Consider the following 21,742-nt stretch of genomic DNA (forward strand, 5'->3'; position numbering starts at 1 on the left):
GTGCCCCAAGAGTCTGCCCGAGGTTCAGTGACATCCTCCTAGAAACGGGCCCCGCCGTCCCTCCTCCGTGGCCGCCCAGCGGGATTCCCGACGGTGAGGGCTGACCTGGCCTGTCGCTGCCCCCGGGGGGCCACATACATGTTCGGGAAGACACACCTTGGACCGTGGAGCTCAATCAGTGCATATTTAACTAGAATTAGAAACAAAGAAAGTGGGGCAGTCCCAAGGGCTTCCAGCTGGGCCTCTGCACATCAGAGAAAGGAGTCGGGTCACCAAGTAACCCCGCGACTTGCTCTGAACAGCAGGGATCTTGACATTCCCAGGAAGGAGCCGGGAAAGCGGGGGCACCTGGTCCTCCGAGGGCAGCTCCAGGGGGGGTGTCTCCCCAGCACAGGCCCACAGCACCACTCGGGGCCCGGCCGCCTCCCTGGAGCTGGAACATCACACTGGCTCCCTCTCCGTCTGCCTCTCCCTGGGCTCCTGCTCTCTCTTGCTCGCTCTCTCCGTTTCAAATAAATAAATAAAATCTTAAAGTACCAGTTTACAGTGCTTTCGTCTTCAGGAAAGACTTTTTTTTCCTTAAAGATTTTATTTATTTATTCATGAGACACAGAGAGAGAGGCAGAGACCCAGGCAGAGGGAGAAGCAGCCCCCCCGTGGCCGGTGACCCACGGCCACCTGCCACAGGCTGGGGGACAGCCCGCCACCGTGCCTCTTGCGGCCGCCGAGGGCCACCTGCCAGGAGGAGCGACAGCGGGGGACACAGTGGGGCCCGGCAGGCACTCGCCACCAATCCCTTCCAGACCAGGGAGGTGAGGTTACCTCAACGCCCACGAATACCTTGTCATGAAGTCAAGGACAAGCAGCAGCAGCCCCCGGAAGGCGGGGTGGCTCCTTGACATTCCACGCGCGTGCCCGTCGGCCACGTGGGCCTGGGTGCCCTGTCCCCGCCGAGTCGCCGGGCTGTGGCCGCCCTTCCCCAGCACCCACCCCACTAGGAAGCCGTGGAGCCAACACGCCGGCAGGGAGGCCTTGCCACCCCTTCTTTCTTTCTGACCTTTGCTTTTTCATTTCTCTCTACTTTTGATCAACCCTTCCACACTCCTCAGCTTTTGTGCAAAGAGAAGTTGGGTCACAGAGACCTCATCAGACACTCAGGGCGCCCCGTCCCTTCTGTGTGATTGCACGTTCGTGGCAGCGCCGAAAATCCAGCCCCTTCCCGTTGGGTGCATTTGTACAGAACACCCCAAGTGGCTGCTTTTTTCTAGTCGAAAACGTCACATTTCTTTTGAAGGTTTTCCCCCCTCCAAGGGGCTTACGATGGGTGGCCGTCTTTCTGTACCAGGGCCGTCCCTACATAACAGAGAATGTCCTACTAACTCAAATGACCAAATTAATAGAAGGTTTGACAAACATGGAACGGGAGCAAATGAAACTGAAAACTCTTTTTTAAAATACATTTTTTTAAAGATTTTATCTATTTATTCCTGAGAGACACAGAGGGAGAGGCAGAGACCCAGGCAGAGGGAGAAGCAGGCTCCATGCGGGGAGCCCTACGCGGGACTTGATCCCGGGACCCTGGGGTCATACCCTGGGCCGAAGGCAGGTGCTCCACCGCTAAGCCGCCCAGGTGCCGTGAGAAGGCTTGTAGAATATATCATCTGGGATAGAAAATAATCTCCCTTTGGCTACAGGCCATAGCCCTCTAGGCAACTACCATTAACTGTGCCACTACCATGAGCTCGGCCCACAGACATCCACTTCTATAGACACACAAGGCATCTCTGCACCTGTTGCGTAAACCATAGCAAGGACGTTCACAATCTTTTCTTTTCCAGGACACCCTGCAGGCTACCATCTTCACAAAAAGTCACAATTTCCAAAACTACAGTTTACGCAACACTGAGATGAAAGGCTCCTTGAGGAACTCTGGAGCCTCCTTAATCCTACCAAAACCACAGAATGGCCTCAAAGCCCAGAGAACCAGGTGCAGCTCCTGGTGCCGTCTTTAGACAGCGATGGGACCTTAGCAAGGTACATCGTGTCTCTTAACCTCTTTCTTTATCTTTAAAATAAAGAAACCAGAGTAGACAGCGTCCAAAGTCCTTCCCAGCATCTAAGTACATCTATTAAGGTCACAGGTAGCTTATCAGCATCAACCTCAGCCATGTTATATTAATCATCAGGACCATCCGATTTGACACCTGAGGGAATTCCTCTGCTCTAACCGTCTTAGTTTCCCAGAAATAAATGAAGTCCAGAGAAACTAAATGTATTGTCCGGTTTTACACCCAGAGGTAACGCTGGGGTTCACCGTGTGTCGCCTTGGGTTCCCGGTTTAAGCCTCCACTAGTAGCTCATTCAGCTAACAGGGAGCGCACGGCGCGCGCCAGGCACTGGGCTGCCTCTCCCTATTAGTTTCAGTTTCAAAACAGGTCAATGAAATGGCAGTATTAGTGGAACTTGAATGGTTTTAATTTCACATCTCCGCTCCAACCATCCTACACCAACACTAGCACCGCCAGCAAACGGCTGCAATAATGCAATGGTCTTCACTCTCCGTATTTCCAAATAGCGACTTTTTGGGTCAGAACCACTAAAGTCAACATGTCACCCATAACGACTCTGTGTCACCCTAACCCACTGCAGCCCAGCTGATAACTTCTCTACCTTGGAGGAAGCCAGAAGCTTCACAATCTGCTTTCCCCTGTGGCTAAGCCATCACACTCTTGCTTTGGGATCTCTGTCCAATGTGGTTTGATGATAATAATGGTAAATATTGTCATATATCTACATGTCTACTGTTTCTTGGATGATTCACTTGGAGAAAGGAGAAAAATTAATCCCACACGGTTCCAAGTTAAATGAAGAACCTGTAAGAACAACGAGCTTTTTCTTTGGAAATCTGCCCTGTAGGTTCCAGAGAAATAAAAAGGTTTGTCAAATGCCAATCCGTGCTCCAGAGCTAATGCCCGAACTATAAAAAACCCGTTGGGAGAGAGAAGGAAATTGTATCTTGGTTTGGAAGACTAGAGTTGAACAGTCAGGGGCCAGAAGTAGAGGATGAGATGAGGAAGAAGGTTCTAGTTATAGTTATACCCTGTTTTCTCCTCTATTTTCCTTCAAAGGTAGGATTAGGAGATGCTTGTTTTACTGCACGTATTAACCTCGACTGGCACTTTCTGGCTGCATCTGTATTGCATTACAGATGCATCATCTGGCTGCATCTGCATACCCTCGACCCAAGTAATTACTCTTCGAATCACTGCTGCAAGAAAGACAGGTACCTAGAACAAGGGACTGGGAAAAATCCTTGGAGAACAAGGTATTGGAATCGTAGAGAGTTAGAGAGTCGTCAAATCCAGAAGAGGCTCTGCAGTTGAGGACGTAAGCTACAGTCAAGGGTTTTGTCTCGAGGCTGATAATACCTGTCAATGATGACCTCCATTAACAGAGAAGAAGTCTACAGGGAAGAGTATAGAGTGGGGTCTCTATAAAGTCAAAACTGAAAAAAAGTAGGCCAAGTGGGAAAAGACAAATGGAACAGATAAAACAAAAATTAAAAAAAGTAAACAAATACTTAGTAGAACAGAAGAAGGATTTTGAAAATATGAAGACATAACTGGGTATAATAAATATAAAAAAAAACCCACAAGTGATAAAAGTAAAGATTTAGGTAGATATCCTGAACGTCAGAATGAGCACTGCCAGAAAGTGGCGGTATCCTGCAAGGTATTAGGAACAAACACTTAGACGGGGAAAATAAAGGAAGAATGAAAGGTAGATGGAAGATGAAAGTAGTAATTTCAACTCTGTCTACTTGCAGTCTGAAAAAAAAGTAAGACAATAAATGAAAAGATAGTAATCAAGGTTTTTCCAAAATTCTATACAGAAGCCCTCAAAACAAAGATAAGAGTAGCAAAAAATAAATAAATAAATAAATTCATTACAAATACATCCCACTCACCGCCAGGCATATGTTAGCGGCATCCAAAAGGCTTCAGGCCCTCCAAAGAGGACACACTAATGGCCAACAGACATAAGAAAAGATGTTCAACATCACTGATCATCGGGGAAATGCAAATCAAAAATCACAGCGAGGTATCACCTCACCCCCGTCCACATGGCTAAATTTAAAACCACAAGAAACCGCATGCATGTGTTGGCGAGGACGTGGAGAAAAAGGAGACCTCCTGCACCATTGGTGGGAATGCAAGCTGGTGCTGTGCCTGTGGAAAGGACCATGGAGGTTCTCCAAAAGCTTAAAACTAGAGTCACTGTATGATCCAGTAATTCCACGACGTAGCATTTACCCCCAAGGATACAAAAACACTAATTTGAAAAGATAGATGCACCCCTCATGTTTATTGCAGCAGTATCTACAATAGCTGAATTATGGAAGCACCCCGTGTCCACTGATAGGTGACCAGATAAAGTAGATGTGGTCTATATATTTTATATACATATTATACATACATATATACATTATATGTATACACACATTATATACATAAATATACATATATACATTATATACATATATAATATATACATATTATATACTTATATACATGTATATACTTATATACATGTATTATAAACATATATACATTATATATAATATATACATACATTATATACGTGTATACATACTGTATACACGTATAATATGTATATATTATATATGTATATAATGTATATAAAGTATACATGTATATAATGTATGTATACATTATATATAATATGTATATTATATTATACATATATGTATATATTATATTATACATATGTACACAGTATATATGTATATATACCCATAATATATATACATAAACACATAATGGAATATTACTCACTTGTAAAAATGAATGAAATCTTGCCTTTTACAACAACATGCATGGTTCTAGAGAGTCTTATGCTAAGTGAAATATGCCAGTAAAAGACAAGTATCATAGGATTTCACGCATGCGTGTAATTTTTAGAAACAAATGAATAAAGAAAAAAAGAGAAACCAAAAGAAGCAGACTCTTAAGTATAGAAAACAAACAGAGGGTTAGCAGAGGAGAGGCGGGGGTGGGGGTGGGGAATAGGACCAGGGGAGAAAGAGCACACTTACGACGAGCACTGGGTAGTGTACAGAAGTGCTGGATCACTATGTTGTACCCCTGAAACTATGGTAACTCTACTGGAATGTTAAAAAAAAATCAAGCCAAAGAGAAACCAACCATATTCATCAGAGTGAAAAAGCAAAGGTCAGAGTGACATCATGCTTCTTGAAAGAAACAACAGATGCGAGATAATGGACCAGAGTCCCCACGATGCTGAAGAAGAATAACTTGGTACCTAGAATTAAATACCTAGATGAACAATTATGTGCACGTGAAGGCAAAATCAATACATTTACAGGCATAGAAGAGGTCAGGAAAGTTCACCCTTTATGGCCCATTTGAGGTAATCTTTGGAGAAAGCACGAGACACAGGAAGCAAAGATAAGTAAAGAATTTTATGTTTAGTGTTTTAAATAAGCAAAACTTAGGAAGCACCTCGAATGCTGCCTGGCACAGAGGGAGCACTCAGGAAAAATGAGCGGCTATTACCTCCGTTTTCAGTACTTTGTCAAGTAGTTGCGCAGATACGGACATACTCATCCCCCAAAACTGAAGGAAAAGCTTTTTAAGGCTCTTTATGAAGAATGCGTTTACTAGAGACTATTGAGCAGATATCATTCATTCATTCATTCATTGCTGCGTCTGGAAGATCCCATTCGATCTTATGAAGCTCTTACCCAAAGCCTCATAGCAAGTGTTCCTGCACGCTCCCATGAACGCGGAATTGGTGGGTTTGTCTAATGTTGGACTATCCCTCCAGTCCTCAGGGAAATCCCATTCGATCCTGATACGCGTCTCCCTGGTGGGGGCGGCTGGGCCCTGGGTTTTCCTGGTGGGTCAGCTAATGTTTTATTTAGTATTAAAAAAAAAGCTCCTGGATTTTTGTTTCTCTGTCGGACAGCCTTGCTGAGCTTGCAGATTCGTCTTCCTAGTTGTTCGTTTTCATTGCTTTCACTTATAAATAATGATGATTTCATCTCGTCCCTCTCTGTCTTCATGCCCCTTCTGAGTGTTCCGGTGAAGCGCGCGGTCTTTGGAGAGCCTTCGCCGTGGGCCCCGGGCATACGGTCCTGGTTGCTTCGGCACCACCTGAAACGTCGTGACAAAAGCACGCCGAGGAGCTCACCAGGGCTCCACGGGCCAAAGTGCTTGGCCTGGAGCCAACAATAAATGTTAACTGACTATTGAAAATATTTACTCAGTAGAGTCCAGAACCAGAGATACCGGAGGGCAAGTGATGTGATGAGCATGCGACTGATGAGTCACCGAACTTTATATCCGAAACTGGTGACACAGTCAATGCTAGTTAACTGAATTCAAATTACAAACAACAACAACAACAACAACAACAACAACAAAAACCATAGGGAACACCTAATCCAATCGTGAGAGTTTAGGAAAGCACCCCGGAGGAGACAATAGGAAACCGAGAGCGCGGACCAGCTGGGGAGGCAGTGGGTGGGGGAGGCCGGCGGGTAGATCACCCCCCAGGGTAGGCCTGTGGGCCCCCCGCTCAGCCAGCGCCCAGAGCCTGGCTCGTCGAGGTCGGGCAGCTGCTCGGTGGGAGCACACGGAGGACCAGCCCTTCCCGTGCAAAGATGAATTGCTCCAGCGGATCAGAGCTGCAGGAACGAACCACATCTGAGTCAGCCTTTACCCCTCAGAGTGCTTGGCAAGGGCCGTGAACCGAGAAAGTGCCCGATAATGCTCGCTGCTCCTAGGCAGCTTTCCGGCCTGTGGCTCGCCTGCCTGATGGAAAACCACAGCCGGGAGCCAATACTTTATAAACCGCGGAGGCTCCGAGTAATGTGGCTCCAATTAAGAAAGGTCAAGGTTTAGAGGAGAGAGACCTCGACATCACATCTAAATCAGCCGTGGGAAAAACCGCATGTCTCAGGTCTTAGAGGTCCTTCTCAAAACAATGAGAAGAGGATCTTGCTTCCCAGGGGTGAAGTCTAAAGAGCTAAAATACAGATTCTTAAAAATCTGACATGCGAGGTTACTGCAAATTTTAACGTGACATAATAAAGTTGGTATGACTATGCATTTGTTTCCTTGGATTCGCAGAAGGAGCACTAAATAAATTAAATATTAACAATACTACTTTAAAAAAAAAAGAAATTTTAAGGGACGCCTCGGTGGCTCAGCGGTTGAGCACCTGCCTTCAGCCCAGGGCATGACCCTGTGGTCCTGGGATCGGGTCCGGTATCGGGCTCCCTCCAGGGAGAGCCGGCTTCTCCCTCCGCCTATGTCTCTGCCTCTCTCTCTGTGTGTCTCATGAATAAATAAATAAAAATCTTTTAAAAAAATAAAAATACAATATTACTCTTTGCACAAAATTTTTCTCAGCTTTTTTTGTATTTTGAAGTCCTTTCTTCAAAATACTTGGCAAACAGAATTCAGAAAATGAAAAAAGAAAAAATTTTTAAAAAATGAAAAGATTTCTATTTTAAATTTAGCAACCAGGGTGTGTCTTGGTTCTATTTCCTTTCATTTATTGAAATATTTACTTTGTAATTCGTAAAATTATCCCCTCCATAAAAACTGGCACAAAATCTGAAACAGCACTCCCTTTCTTTTTTTTTGCTATAAAAGGCTCAGGCTAATCTAAAAAGCTCATATGCACCATTCTAAAAAATGAATGGAAAGATTCTATCAGTAGCCTGGCCCAAAATAGATCCTCAGGAAATTCTATTTCCCTTCCTGACCCTGACAGTAAGGCATGCCGGGAACGGTTTTCCACCAGTGACATGATTGCCGGTGATTTATTTCGAGTCAAACCTAGTCAAGCTCCTTTTCTCAAAACTTTAGATCACTGGACCCCTCAGCAACATGTGATAGATTATGGACAACAAAAATAACACCGTGAAAGATACACCGTGAGCCAGGCAAGGTGCTGGGCATGTAAGGAGGCCGTGTTCCCCGAACTGCAGCCCCTCCAACCCCATCATCACAACCCTTGTCATCTTTGCACCACTTCCGTCGTTTGCTCAAGAGGAGGGTCTATACGAACGCAAGTCCACATAATAGAATACTCCGGATATTATTAGAGAGGTATCCGTTGGGAGGAGACGGAACAAAGGAGAAATGCAGTCAGTATTTCCAGGGGCTACAGAGGAGGGGAAATCGGGGCTTCACCCGGAGAGCTCCAAAGAGGAGATGACTCTACAAAGACTGGTGTATTAAAGAAAAAAAAAAAAAAAGAACAAAAACTTAGATACAGAAATAGATTGGCGGTTGCCATCCCCAATAGATGGGGAGTGGGTGAAATGGGAAGGGGGTAAAGGAAATCATATGGCACACACTTAGTGTCATGAGATAAATCAGCCACGGGAACATAATGCACAGCATGGTGACTGTATTGCACATTTGAAAGTTTCTAGAAGCGTAAGCAAGCCTCTCTTGCATGAGGGCCTCAGGGGTGGGGGGGTTGTGGGGAGGGACACAGAATTCAGTCCATAACTGTTACCTTTCCAAAAGCTGATAAAAATATGAATGGCAACATGTGACCCTAAGAGTCCTGGATGCAGTGCTAGAGACCACCAGTGCGGTGGATGGTCGGTCGCAGGTGCGCGGAGGAGAGTCCAAGCGCGGGGCTGGTGGGGGGCCGCAGCAGGAGAGCGGGTTGGGACCACCTCGCTGCAACGGGGCGAGCTCCGAACCAAGCCCAGGAGGCAGGGGAGCAGGCTGTGCCTGCAAGCAGCCTGGGGGGCAGCAAGTTCAAGGACCCCGAGGTCAGAGCAGAGCAGCGTGCATGATGGGCGGGAAGGAAGAGTCGTAGGGAAGATGAGAGACAGAAGCACCCTCGGGGCCACCCGGACTGTGGTAATGGGAGTCGGCTTTTACAGAAGGAGATGAGGGGGCGCAGGAGGCTCTGGGCAGAGCAGTGGTGAGACAGTGTTCTCACGGGGTCACAGCATGTGGTTGTGGTGTCCAGGGACGGTCGCCATCACCAGCACCCCCTGCATGAACGAGCCTGGCGGGTGCCCATGGAGGGCCCGCCGGGGGGCGGGGTGAGGGACCCCAGGCGACAGGCCTGCCCCATGTCCGTGGCCGGCTCAGTCCTTGGTCAACCGGACAAATGGTCCTGGTGTCCCCACACGCAGGCTGGCGGAGCCTGTCGCCCAGCAGGTAGGCACCGACTCTGAGCTGACTTGCGCCCCGACAGGGGCGACCCTGCTGCAACCTGGGGGAGACAACACACACCTCGGGCCTTGCCGACCGGCCAGCAGCTTCCCGGTGCGGCGCGGGTCCCATCGAGCTGCCTGGGTACTGCCCGGGGAAAAGAGGGACCAACATGTCCAAGTGGAGTCTACAGGAAATTCCTCAACCCTGGACTTGCCAGACTGCAAAGTAAGACTTGTCATCCCTCTTGCCTCTCCAGACGGCCAAACATTTAGGACGAAGTTCAAATTCAAGGTCCAATAGCACAAGGCGCTCTCGGGTTAAAGATCAAATCAAGTGCGTGGCTGGAAGATGCCTCATTAAGACCTCAGATGAGGCCGTGACCCTGGGGTCCCGGGATCGAGTCTCACCTCGGGTCCCTGCATGGGGCCTGCTTCTCCCTCTGCCTGTGTCTCTGCCTCTCTCTCTGCGTCTCTCATGAATAAATGAATAAAATCTTTAAAAAAATAAAATAAAAAGACCTGAGATGAAGGTAGTGCCTCATAAACTGGGTCAGCGTGACCAAAGCCCTTGGAAAACCTGTAAGGGCTTGTACCAGCACTTTCTGACTTGCATCCAAAGTAAAGCCGGGGGTGTCCCGAGAGTCCCATGGGCCCATCCTTCCCTAATGGAGGGAATCTTGATGGAAGGCTTCCTAGGAAGCCCTCAAGCTGTTGAAGAAAACTTTACTAAGAAAAGCTCACCAGCAGGTAAACAAAAGCAAACACCCAAAAGGTCCCTAGGGACCCAACTCCCAGCAGGAAGGGCTACCCCAGCTGCCGACAAGAGCTCGTTCTTCTGGAAAAGAACTACGGGCTCAAAGGAGGGGCCTTTGATTTTGCAGCCAGCTGGGGCGGGGGGGGGCAGGGGGCCGGGGGCTGGGGGCCGGGGTCCAGGGGCTGGGGGCCGGGGGATGCCAGGTGTGCCGCAGGCCCTGGGCCCAGCCAGCCACCTGGTGGTGGGCCAGGATGTGGGTGCGACAAGCAGAAAGGTGAGGACGCCTCTGAGATTGGCTGGTGGCCATGTAGGCGACGCCAAGAGCCAAGGGCCTCAGGGCAAGGAGGGGCTGGGAAGCTGTCGGGGTGTGGGTGCTGCGCCGGGAGTCTCAGGAGCCCAGACACCTGCTCCCGAAGCCCGGCTCCGTTGCAGGGGTGGGGGCTCAGGGACGTCACCACTGGGTTCACCTCTCAGGTCCCTCGGACCCACCAGAGGGCCTAGCCCCGCGAGGCGGCTGAGACCCCGGGGCAGCGAGCCATCATCACCTGCCACCTGCCACCTGCCAGCCGGGAAGGGCCAGGCACCAAGCCCCCGACCCCTCTGTTTGGGGCTCAGGGGTGAGGCCGAAAGGGGTGCAGGGGGGGCAGGCCCACGGGGACTGAAGGATCCAGGCCCTGCGGACCCCAAGCCCCACCACGGGGTCTGGCCCTGCGGCTTCCTGGCTGGGGACACGGGAGGGGACTGCACGCGGAAGGCACGACTGACTGGGAGGCCTTGCCTGCGGAGCGCGGCCGAGGAAGCGGGCGGCCGGGGCCACGCAGAGCCAGAGGCAGCCGCTCGCTGTTGCTGCGTGCGGGACAGAGAGGGCGACACGCCCATGGCAGGGACGCGAGCACTGGGGACAGACGACCGGGCGCGGGGATGCATCCTGGGCACCCCGAGCTGCGGCGGGGCCAGGCTGCTGCCTACCCTCCCACTGGCTCCTTCCCCAGTGAATCCCCCCAGACCAGTCCCCCCAGTGCCCGTGTCCACCGCGATCCCCGCCGCAGTCGCTCCATCAGGTCTCCACCTGCCCCGTGTCCCCCCGCCTAGCCGCGCAGTGTCCGGGCCGCGTCCCCGCTGCAGGCCCCCCAGACCAGCCATGTGACTTACCTTCGGCCGCTCTCACACTGTCAAGGGTTCCTTCCAAGTGTGACCATGGAGACACACATCGCAGCGTGCATTCACAGAGACAAAAGCCCTCACAGCACCCAATACACCCAGCAGGGGGACAACGCCATTCCCCCTGGGGGGGCTGGGGCATGGCCACTTTCAGCCAGGTGGAAGGACGGCAAGGGGGGTGTGGGAGCAGCAGGTGCGTCCAGGCCGGCAGGTGCGTCCAGGGCCTGCAGGTACATCTAGGGTCAGCAGGTGCGTCCAGGGCCTGCTGCTGCGTCCAGGGCCCGCAGGTGCATCTAGGGTCAGCAGGTGCGTCCAGGGCCGGCAGGTGCGTCCAGGGCCGGCAGGAGCATCCAGGGTCGGCAGGTGCATCCAGAGTCGGCAGGAGCATCCAGGGTCAGCAGGTGCATCCAGCGTCGGCAGGGGCGTCCAGAGTTGGCAGGTGCATCCAGCATCGGCAGGTGCGTCCAGAGTTGGCAGGTGCATCCAGGGCCAGCAGGTGCATCCAGGGTCAGCAGGTATGTCTAGGGCCCACAGGTGCCTCCAGGGCCAGCAGGTGCATCCAGGGCCCGCAGGTGCATCCAGGGTCAGCAGATGCGTCCAGGGCCGGCAGGTGCGTCCAGGGTCTGGAGAGCCGTCGGGCTGAGGCCACCTGGACACCATCCTGTCCAAGCTGGAGGAAAAGCTTCGCAGAGGCCAGTGCCCCCCACCCCAGCCTCCCTCACACACGCTCTGGGTTCTGACACTACGGCCACCCAAGGGCCGGGCGACCGGCAGCGCGGGGTCAGAGGCCCTCAAAGTGGACCACGGCCACCCCGGGGAGCCCACAGCTCTCCAAGGTCCCCAGGGGGTGTAGAGAGTTCTAAAGGAACCAATTTCCAGATGCACTATGTCCACGGGGACCCTTGATTTAATGAGGGATACGCCTGAAATGTGCCAACAGCAAGCATTTTCTGGAACGTTCTCCTTTCCCACTTCCCCTTTCATAATTACCCTCCTTCCGTTTTACCAAAGAAAGGCGCATCCCTCTCCCATTCAGAATCTTACCATGTGCCCTGCCTCCCCAGGATGCCAAATAGGGGGCAAATGTGGAAAACTGATACTAGAGAAACCTTCCAGGAAGGCATCAATGTTAATGCTACTCATGTCTACATTCACGATGCACATTTCCAATACGGTTTAGTTTTATGACTCATAATTACTCATCGAAAGCTAATGAATTGCTTTGATTACCTGTGTACTAATACTTAAAATAATAATATTGGGCAGCCCGAGTGGCTCAGCGGTTTAGCGCCGCCTTCAGCCCAGGGCGTGGTCCTGGAGACCCGGGATCGAGTCCCACGTTCGGCTCCCTGCAGGGAGCCTGCTTCTCCCTCTGCCTGGGTCTCTGCCTCTCTCTCTCTCTCTCTCTCTCTCTCTCTCATGAATAGATGAATAAAATCTTTAAAATAATAATAATTTAAAAATAATATTAAAACAGCAAAGAGTAATTTTAACAAGATTATTTTTAAAAATAATATAAATATACTACATATGAAATATACATTTAAATTTATAGACTTTTTGTTGCTGAAGAGTAGGAAGAGCACAGAAGTGGGAAAAATGTATTGTAAAACTCCTAACTATGAAATACTCAGTTAAAGAATGATTGAACATTTTAGAGCTCAGAGCTAACAGTGCACAAGGGGTATTCCATTTTTTTTTTTTAACTATTAAAAGGTGTATGTGCAAAATGCCCAGTGAGAATGAAATGATGCAAGGGACCACTGAATGTGTCACAGGGCGTTTTTCCTGTATCACTGTGATAAGTAGAGCTTCCCTCACCAACCTTACAACCGTCATATTTTCTCCTTGTAGGATCATTTTCAGTTTCAATTCCTTTATTTAACAAAATATTTTCCTGTCACTCTCCTGATCCCTCCTGTAGTCTGTTAGCACTTGGAGAAACCTTAGCATCAGGAGAAGAATCAACCATGTACTGTTAGAACATGATCAGCTAATGGGCACTCAGACTTTTTAATCTATTTTTATATGGTCTATATACAAAATATACATTTTGTACATATATACATTGTACATACAATGTGTATATACATTGTACATGTATATATGTATATATATGTATATACATTGTACATATGTGTGTGTATATATGTACAATGTATATACATATATATGTATATGTATATGTATATGTATATGTATATGTATATGTATATGACTGGCAAAACACTCCTAGACTCGCACTGGGATAAAACACTGAAAAATGTGTGCATACATATACCCTGTCTCCAGATAATAAAATGAGTATGGATAATAGCATCGATGAATTGAAATGAGACCAAAGCGCCTCTATTTCCTATTTCTGATTCCAGGACTGGGTAACTTGAAAAAAAAAAAAAAGATAAAGCAAAATAATAAATAGACATAAATCACAAGAGTCGATTAGTAAAATTCACCATTAAATAGCCAGTGGTGAATATATTGCAGTACTAGCTAAAACTAGCTGGAATGTTCTCTCAACTGCCCTATGGGATGTTTCTATTCAATCCATTCAAATAGGATGGCAGCAAGCACTCAGCGTGGTTCCACCTCAGCCCCCAATAAAACGCAAGAGTTGGGATCCCTGGGTGGCGCAGCAGTTTAGCACCTGCCTTTGGCCCAGGGCGCGATCCTGGAGACCCGGGATCGAATCCCATATCGGGCTCCCGGTGCATGGAGCCTGCTTCTCCCTCTGCCTATGTCTCTGCCTCTCTCACTCTCTCTCTGTGTGACTATCATAAATAACAAAAAAAAAAAAAAAGAGTTAAAAATAAATAAATAAATAAATAAATAAATAAATAAATAAATAAATAAAAATAATAAAAAAATAAAAAGCAAGAGCTGCCTTCTTGCCAACCCTCATACCATAATGCCTCTGAACGAGCTTCTCGAGTCGTCGACTACACCACTTCGGTTGCAGCATTATGGGAAAGGCCTCTGTTCTCTCTCCACAAATCCCAGCTTTCTACCTGGGCGGATGAATGCATAGGTAACTAGGCGGATTCTGACACAGGTCAACCCGCACATACCTCCGTCTTATCAGCCAAAAATGATGCAAATTAGAAAAATGTTTCCACTCAGGAACTATAAAAGAAATTCCTCTAAGGAACCAAACACATATAGAGACACTCGTGTGAATATTGGTTGATCATCAAGCTAATCGTTAAATATATGACTAATGATGTCACCCTGCAAGTTCCGTATGAGCAGCACTACTTGAAGTCCAACCTTCTATCATTATAACGCTGCATCCGAATGAAGTAGCGGTTGGTTGTCAGCAGCAAATTGGGGGAAATAGTCTTCTAGGGAAATATTATCCTTCATAAATACCAGTGATCTTAAACCTGCCCGGGTTCAAATCCCAGTCCTTGCAGTCAACTAGCTCTACATGTAGCTAAGGGAAAAGTTATTTAATGACGCGGTGCTCTGATTTTCCTCAGCAATACAATACAGTCCCTACCAGCATATAAGTTCATAATTTGTAAAAATACATACATACCTGGAGCAACATCCAGCACATAATAAGAGCTCAACAAGTATTAGCTAATGATTCATATCGTTTCCCATAATTCAAGTTGCTGGCAGAAAAACGGAACTCTCTGTATCATTAACTAACCTTCCCTAGTAATCTAATGAACAAATTTAACATTAAACTCTAAGACAGAAATGAAGAAAAGCAGAGTTTTCTAAGTTTTTAATTTATTATTAATTCACCTATTTATTCATTTATTTTTCATTAAACAAGCTCTACACTCAGTGTATGCTGGGTATAAGTGTTTTAAAACCTATTTGGGGTTTGAGACCTAACTGGAGTTGTGGATATTTTCCTAAGAAAAATCCACTTACATACAACATTTTCAGGGCTTCAACCACAGCCTTCCTGAAATCCAATCAGAGCCAGCAACCCTGAGATGGAGAAGCTTCTGGGGCCTAAAATCCTTCAATTATCAAACCCTATTCCAATGAACTTTAAACCATTGATGTTTCCCTCTCCTTCAAAGAGGTTAATAAGCATGTATTTCATTGGCAACTATTATGTCTTACAACGTAGCTGCTGATGTTCACGTATGAATCTCCCCGGTGAAAACAAAAAGCACCAGATCCTCTTCCTTAAACCCACCAATTCATCTGCAGTAAAATTCCAAGTTTCAGGACTATAGCTTCAAACCAGATTCTGGGGTTCCCACTCCAGACTGTCAGAGAACAGTGAACCCAAAGTACTAGCAGGGGTGCCTGGTTCATTCCCTTGGTAGAGCGTGTGACTCTTGATCTCGGGGAAGTGACTTCAAGGCCCACACTGGGCATAGAGCTTATTTAGTAAAAACAAATAAATTAGATAGATAAATAGATGAATTCATTAATCATAGATTAGAAATCAAAGTATGGGAACACTGCCTACTGGAGGCTCAGCACCAGTGACCACTAACTCGTCTGTATCACCCTGTCACAGAGCGGATGCTGCTGCAAGAGAAGCCATGCCGAGGATGACTAAAATTTTGAGGGGAGAAAACATGGGGAGAGATGTAAGAATATGACTTTGAGATGCCGTCATCACAGACCTTTAGGACTTTCTGGGACTTCTTGATCGCATAGAATTTTAAATTGTCCATCACCTTTCATATAGAAGAAGGCTATTGCTTTTTCCCCATCCTTTGCTTCATAGATCTTACGTTGTCCCCTCTAGACCCCCCTCTGTCCACCACGCCCACCGAGTCCTTGTCCGTAAAACCACAGGAGTTGACGCTTGGATCCATGCCACACCTTGCCGCTTGCAGGGGAAGAGCCCACCTTCACAGCCACTGCCCTGCAGATGCCCCAACTCTCCGGGCCTAAGCAGTTGGTTCAATCGAGTCAACAGAACCTCTCCAGGTGCACTGACAAGGTGAGGCCTCTCGGTTAAGAGCGGCTGTCATCACCTGCGTCCTAACATCAGCAAGTGGCTTTGAAAAACACAACGGAAAAGCGGCCAACGACAACCACTTTACTTCCAGTTTCGAACATCTGACTCACCGTGTTTAGGGCTCTAAGTTAGCATCGCTTGAGAATAACCTTGTCTTACGGATGGGTGGAAGCTATCGGAACCTTCGTGAATGAAAATGAATCCTAGACGTTTGCCACACCCAATCTCACTAACACTGGGGGGAAATTCACTGGATTTTCATTTACATCCCCCTTGAATAAGGACCTCATCGCAATCAAAGTCTCCCGCGTGCCTTCCAAGCTTCTAATACTGCTGTCCAAAGCGAGGAGTGGCCCGTCCTGGGTGGGAACTGACACCATGGAGAAAGCCAGGCCCGGCTGCCCGGCAGGCAGCAACTGTTTCTGCAAGTCCTCTCCCTGGGGGGACAGGCGTCCCCATCAAGGCCGGGAGGGACCCCGATTTCTGCAAGTCCTCTCTCCGGGGGGACAAGCGAGCAAAGTCGGTGACGGAGGCGCCTGACACTGCACAGGCTTCGCGGCGCCGCAGCGCGAGGGGGGCGGGGTGGGGGGGCGCACCTCGTCCAGCTCCGGGGCGGGGGCGGGGGGGGGGGGCGCGGACCCGGCGCTCGGGGCTCCCAGCCCGCAGCTCCTCCGGGGCGCACGTGCTTGGCAGCCCGCGGGACCCCGGCAGGGTGGGCGCTCAGGAGAGTCCACGGAGGAGCCCATGGACACGGAGGAGCCCGGGAGGAGCCCACGGAGAAGCCCACCGACACGGAGGAGCCCACGGAGGAGCCCGCGGACACGGAGGAGCCCGGGAGGAGCCCGGGAGGAGCCCACGGAGGAGCCCACGGAGGAGCCCGCGGACATGGAGGAGCCCGGGAGGAGCCCACGGAGAAGCCCACCGACACGGAGGAGCCCACGGAGGAGCCCGCGGACACGGAGGAGCCCGGGAGGAGCCCACGGAGAAGCCCACCTACACGGAGGAGCCCACGGAGGAGCTCGCGGACACGGGGGAGCCCGGGAGGAGCCCACGGAGAAGCCCACGGAGGAGCCCACGGAGGAGCCCGCGGACACGGGGGAGCCCGGGAGGAGCCCACGGAGAAGCCCACGGAGGAGCCCACGGAGGAGCCCGCGGACACGGAGGAGCCGGGGAGGAGCCCACGGAGGAGCCCACGGAGGAGCCCACGGAGGAGCTCGCGGACACGGGGGAGCCCGGGAGGAGCCCACGGAGAAGCCCACGGAGGAGCCCACGGAGGAGCCCGCGGACACGGAGGAGCCGGGGAGGAGCCCACGGAGGAGCCCACGGAGGAGCCCATAGAGGAGCCCGCGGACGAGCCCCGGAGGAGCCCGCAGCCCACAGCGCGGCGCCTGTGCGCGGGCCGACGGCGGGAGCGCGGGGCTGGAGGCTCAGGCTGGCGGGCGGGCGGGGTGGGGCGGGAGCGCGGGGCTGGAGGCTCGGGGGGCGGGTTCCGGGGACCCCGCGGGGGGCGGCCGCGTACCTCCATGGAGTCCGGGCTGCGGCCGGCGGCCCCGGGGCTCCCTGCGCGGCGACGCTGCGGCCGACGGGCCACTGGGCCGGCTCCCCGCGCCCTGACCCGGAGTCCAGCCCCGGAGAAAGGAAAAGCGAAAGAGCAGCGAGCGGGGCGCCCCAGCCCGACGGACACCCGCGGGGGCAGGGAGGGGCGCGCCCGCCGCAGCCCAGGGCCGCCCAGGTGCCGGCCCGCCCCGCCCCCCGCCCTCCGAGGTGTCCCGCCGCGCGGAGGGAGGGGAGGGGGGAAGGCGGGGGGCGGGGTGGGGGGTGGGGGAGGGGCTGCAGGGAGGGCGGGGGTGGGGGAGGGGCTGCAGGGAGGGCGGGGGTGGGGGAGGGCTGCAGGGAGGGTGGGGGTGGGGGAGGGCTGCAGGGAGGGCGGGGGCGCTGCAGGGAGACCTCTAGCAGCCCACATCACACCGGGCCGGGACAGCTCCCGGGGGCTCCCAAGTCCACGGCCCCTGGGGAGCCCTGGGGAGCCCCGGGGAGCCCGTGGGGAGCCCTGGGGAGCCGGGACCAATGCGCTCCAGGGTTGACAGAGGGGCCCAGGGCCTCTGCGGGGGGCGGGGGGCCCTCAGGCCCGGCGCTCAGCACAGTCTGGATCCTGGACCCTGGAGCCTGGAGCCTCGGAGGCCCCGGAACCCCGTGTCCACCGCCAGGAACCCCCAGGGAAGGAGCTTTCCCCATTTCCCGCTCATGTCGGGGAAGAAATGCTGTGGCTCCCTGTTTCTTTACAACTACCTCTGCGCTAGAAAAGATAGAAAAATATTAGAAGTGATTTAAATATTACATGCGCATAAAAAGGGACACCTGGGTGGCTCAGGTCATGAGCTGTGGGTCCTAAGATCCAGTCCCTATGGGCCCCGCCCCCCCCCCCCCCCCCCGAGCCTGCTTCCCCCTCTGCCTTCAGTCTCTGCCTCCCTCTGTCTCTCATGAGTAAATAGGTTAAAGAATCTTTAAAAATCAGTAAATGTGCATAAAATTCCACGTAAAAGTTTCATATTTTAGGAAACTCCCTGCATGGAGCCCGCTTCTCCCTCTACATGTGTCTCAGCCTCTCTCTCTCTCTCTCTCTCTCTCTCTCTCTGTGTCTCACGAGTAAATAAATAAAATCTTAAAAGTCAATAAAGAAATCAAACATTCTTTTGTGCCCAAGACAATGTAGGGTTGAATCTTCTTGTGATGACGCCCTAGATCTCAAACCGCAGGAGGCTCTTGCAGGGCCGTGTGCCGAAGCTCTGACCCACAGCGGGCGCTCACTTACACGAGCAGGCCTGTGGGTGGCCTGGAGTCCCTTACAAAGATAGTAGCCGCAGTGGGAGGACAGCAAGTGCACATGTGACACGAAGAGCAGGAAAGGAAAAGGGGGCCTGTGTCCCGTGGACTTGGACTGCGGCAGAGCGGCCTGCACTCCTCCCTTACCGCCTTGCACCCTTATGGATGCTACGCACCCCGCAGGTGGTAGCTAAGACACTAAGACACCTCCTTGGCCACACCCGGCATCAACCAGGCTGGCATCAACCAACCACATCCATCAAGGTGTCCTGTCATTGTGCCGCAGGACCCATCACCATGTCTCAGATCCTGCGGTGCTCGGGCTGCCTGGGAGCACTAGGGAGAGCTGCCCACCCCAGAGCAGCTCAGAGCCTGACAGCAGGCACACTCCCAGCATGTGGCCACCAGCAGCTGCTGGAGAGCTTTTCAGGACACTCTGGGAAACTGATGGGAATTCCCATCAAAAACCTGACTTGAAACAAACAAACAAACAAACAAAAAACCTGACTTTTAAAGTACAACCTGAACATAAGAATAATAAAATCAGTCTATTTATATTGATCCAGCTTGCAATACATGCTAATTCTGAAATAAGATGGGCTGAATAGGATAGAAAGTGTTTAGTCACATTGGGGAGAGAAAAAAAAACATATAAGTAAGAATAAAGGTGAAATTGGAAATTATTCTAGCCAGAAGACATGCTTTGCTGTATTACTTACCTCCCTCATATGTAGGTCAAGTTTGTTTGCTTAATAACAGAAAATAAAAGTAATTTTGAGTTAGTTATATAAATGCCTACAAGTCCGTGATGTTGGGTTTTCAGCATGATTTATTTTTGTTGCACTGCACTCAAATGGAAAAGTCTACTATAAGCAACCTGTATTTTCAGTTGCCACAGGCTATTTGGCAAGATATTGAAAATTACACCAATAAACAAGTAAATTCCACTCTATGAATTAAAAACAAAGACCAAGATTGATGAAATAATATGAAACCACTAGGAGAGAGCTCATAAAATGGTAATGCAGAAAGATGCAAAAACTAACAAAACCTTATAGAAATGACCATAATAACCTTTCTCCGAATTTACAGAATTAACAAGAGAATCATAGTTCGGTAATTTTTTCATATCTGATTTTTCATTCCAAAGACAATGGTTGCCAATTGGGAAGTTGTCTCTGAAAGAAATTACTAGTCAATGTTTCCTAACAGCTTTTGAGACTATGTGGAATGAAGTTAAAAGTTAGCTCATCTGATTTAGTGTTCAAAGTCCATGACTGTGACCTTATTTATGATCCCAAGAACAAACCACAGGCCAAGAACCAAGTGAACCATCTGGTCTTTAAAAAACCTGGCCAAGGCCTCTCAAGTTTCCATTTTAATTAAAACATGCCGGAAATGCAGCTTTACCCCAAGTTGCTCCCCACCTCTGGTTTTTTGTTTTGTTTTGTTTTCTTGATTTTGTTTGCTTGTCTGTCTGCTTTTGGTGATCCTGATAATAAAAGAATACTCTTTGTCTTGGGGATTACATACGTTTTCAAGAGGTTTTTACATCGCTGCTTTTTCAGAGGTGCAGCAATACTAGCTAATAGTTGTAGTTCCGATGAGTCCCTGAGTGCTTGCTAAGCACAAATATTAGCTCGCAAATACTAAATTCCCACAGCAATGCTATGAGATACGAACCATATCCATTCTACAGATGGAAAGACCAATGCCCAGAGAAATTACACGCCGTGCCTACTGAGGTCCCATATGCCTGAGTCGCCCAGCGAGGATATGGCCCTAGGTGCTCGGGCCCAAGTCTGCACGCTGACCCCTGCTCCTCCACAAGCACAACTGCCCTCCACTGCTTGCAAAACAAGGGATTCCCGAGGAAAGAAGCCGTTGACCTCCAGGGAGTGTCTCTTGGTCCGATGTTGTTTGCTCCAGAGTAACTTCAGCCACCGCTAGGAAGGACACTCACCAGGTCCACAGATTTCTGCTTCCTGAGCTCGTTGTATTTCGGTGATGAAACCACTGTGGATGCTGCAGCCCTGCAACAAAGAGCTACTTGAATAAGGTGGCTGGAGCACGGCTGCGGGTGGCACACAGCAGAGCCAGTAGCTGGTGCCTATGAAAGACACGTGATTTTGTTTGGATTGAAGCATCCGATGTACCCACGGCAAAGGCAGAGAAAGGACTTTCCAGCCGCAGGTGAATCATGAACAGTTAAGTCATAGCATACCGACTTGTTCATGTATTCACGTGTGCGCAGAGCACAACAGAACTCACAACAGAACTCACAGCTCCCCCCTCCTTTACTTCCTCGAGCCATTCATAATTTTTTTTTTAATCCAGAAGGTATATAGAAACCTTTTCAGATTTTTCTCCTGATTTTGTTCATGTGGATGTAGTGCTATCAAAATGATGTGGGAATGAGTTAGGGGCAGAGGAGAAGGCAGGGAAAGATAAGAGAAAGGCCCAGACTCATGCTCCCAGGAATCTGTGGGATCCCTGAAGGGCCCCAGAGTCAGGCTCCTGCCCATCCCAAGAAAATAGAGATAAGACAGTAAAAAAAGAGAAAAAATAAATCTGGCTCCCTAGCTCCGAAATGATGGAGAGTATCCCCCTTTAATGGCTACGTAGTAATCACAGAAACTCACCAGGCCACAAAGAAATAAGTCGCTATGGTGTCATCAATAGTCCCTGCTCAAACCCAGATGGCACAAGAGTCTCAAACCATGGGCTCCCTGGCTAGGTGCTCAATAAGAGACCAGCCCCCCAAGCCCTCGGGGGCAGCCCTGTCGGGACCCCCTCAGCTCCAAGAGCTCTCTCTGCATCTCTGCCTGAT

The 21,742-nt window shown here is 50.1% G+C and overlaps 1 protein-coding gene across 2 annotated transcripts in view; it reads right to left on the reverse strand.

Moving 5' to 3' along the window:
• IL15 (interleukin 15) overlaps window positions 1-17,765 on the reverse strand; it is a 63,428-nt gene extending 45,663 nt beyond the window's left edge. Inside the window, exon 1 of one of the 2 annotated variants that reach the window (XM_072788265.1) lies at window positions 17,609-17,765. The gene's annotated coding sequence lies outside the window, so the exon portion shown is untranslated. The remainder of the gene's footprint in view (window positions 1-17,608) is intronic. The other variant, XM_072788266.1, reaches the window with a different exon arrangement.
• Between the last annotated feature and the right edge of the window lie 3,977 nt (window positions 17,766-21,742).

Source organism: Canis lupus, chromosome 20 (assembly GCF_048164855.1).
Source record: "Canis lupus baileyi chromosome 20, mCanLup2.hap1, whole genome shotgun sequence".
Lineage (NCBI taxonomy): Eukaryota > Metazoa > Chordata > Mammalia > Carnivora > Canidae > Canis > Canis lupus.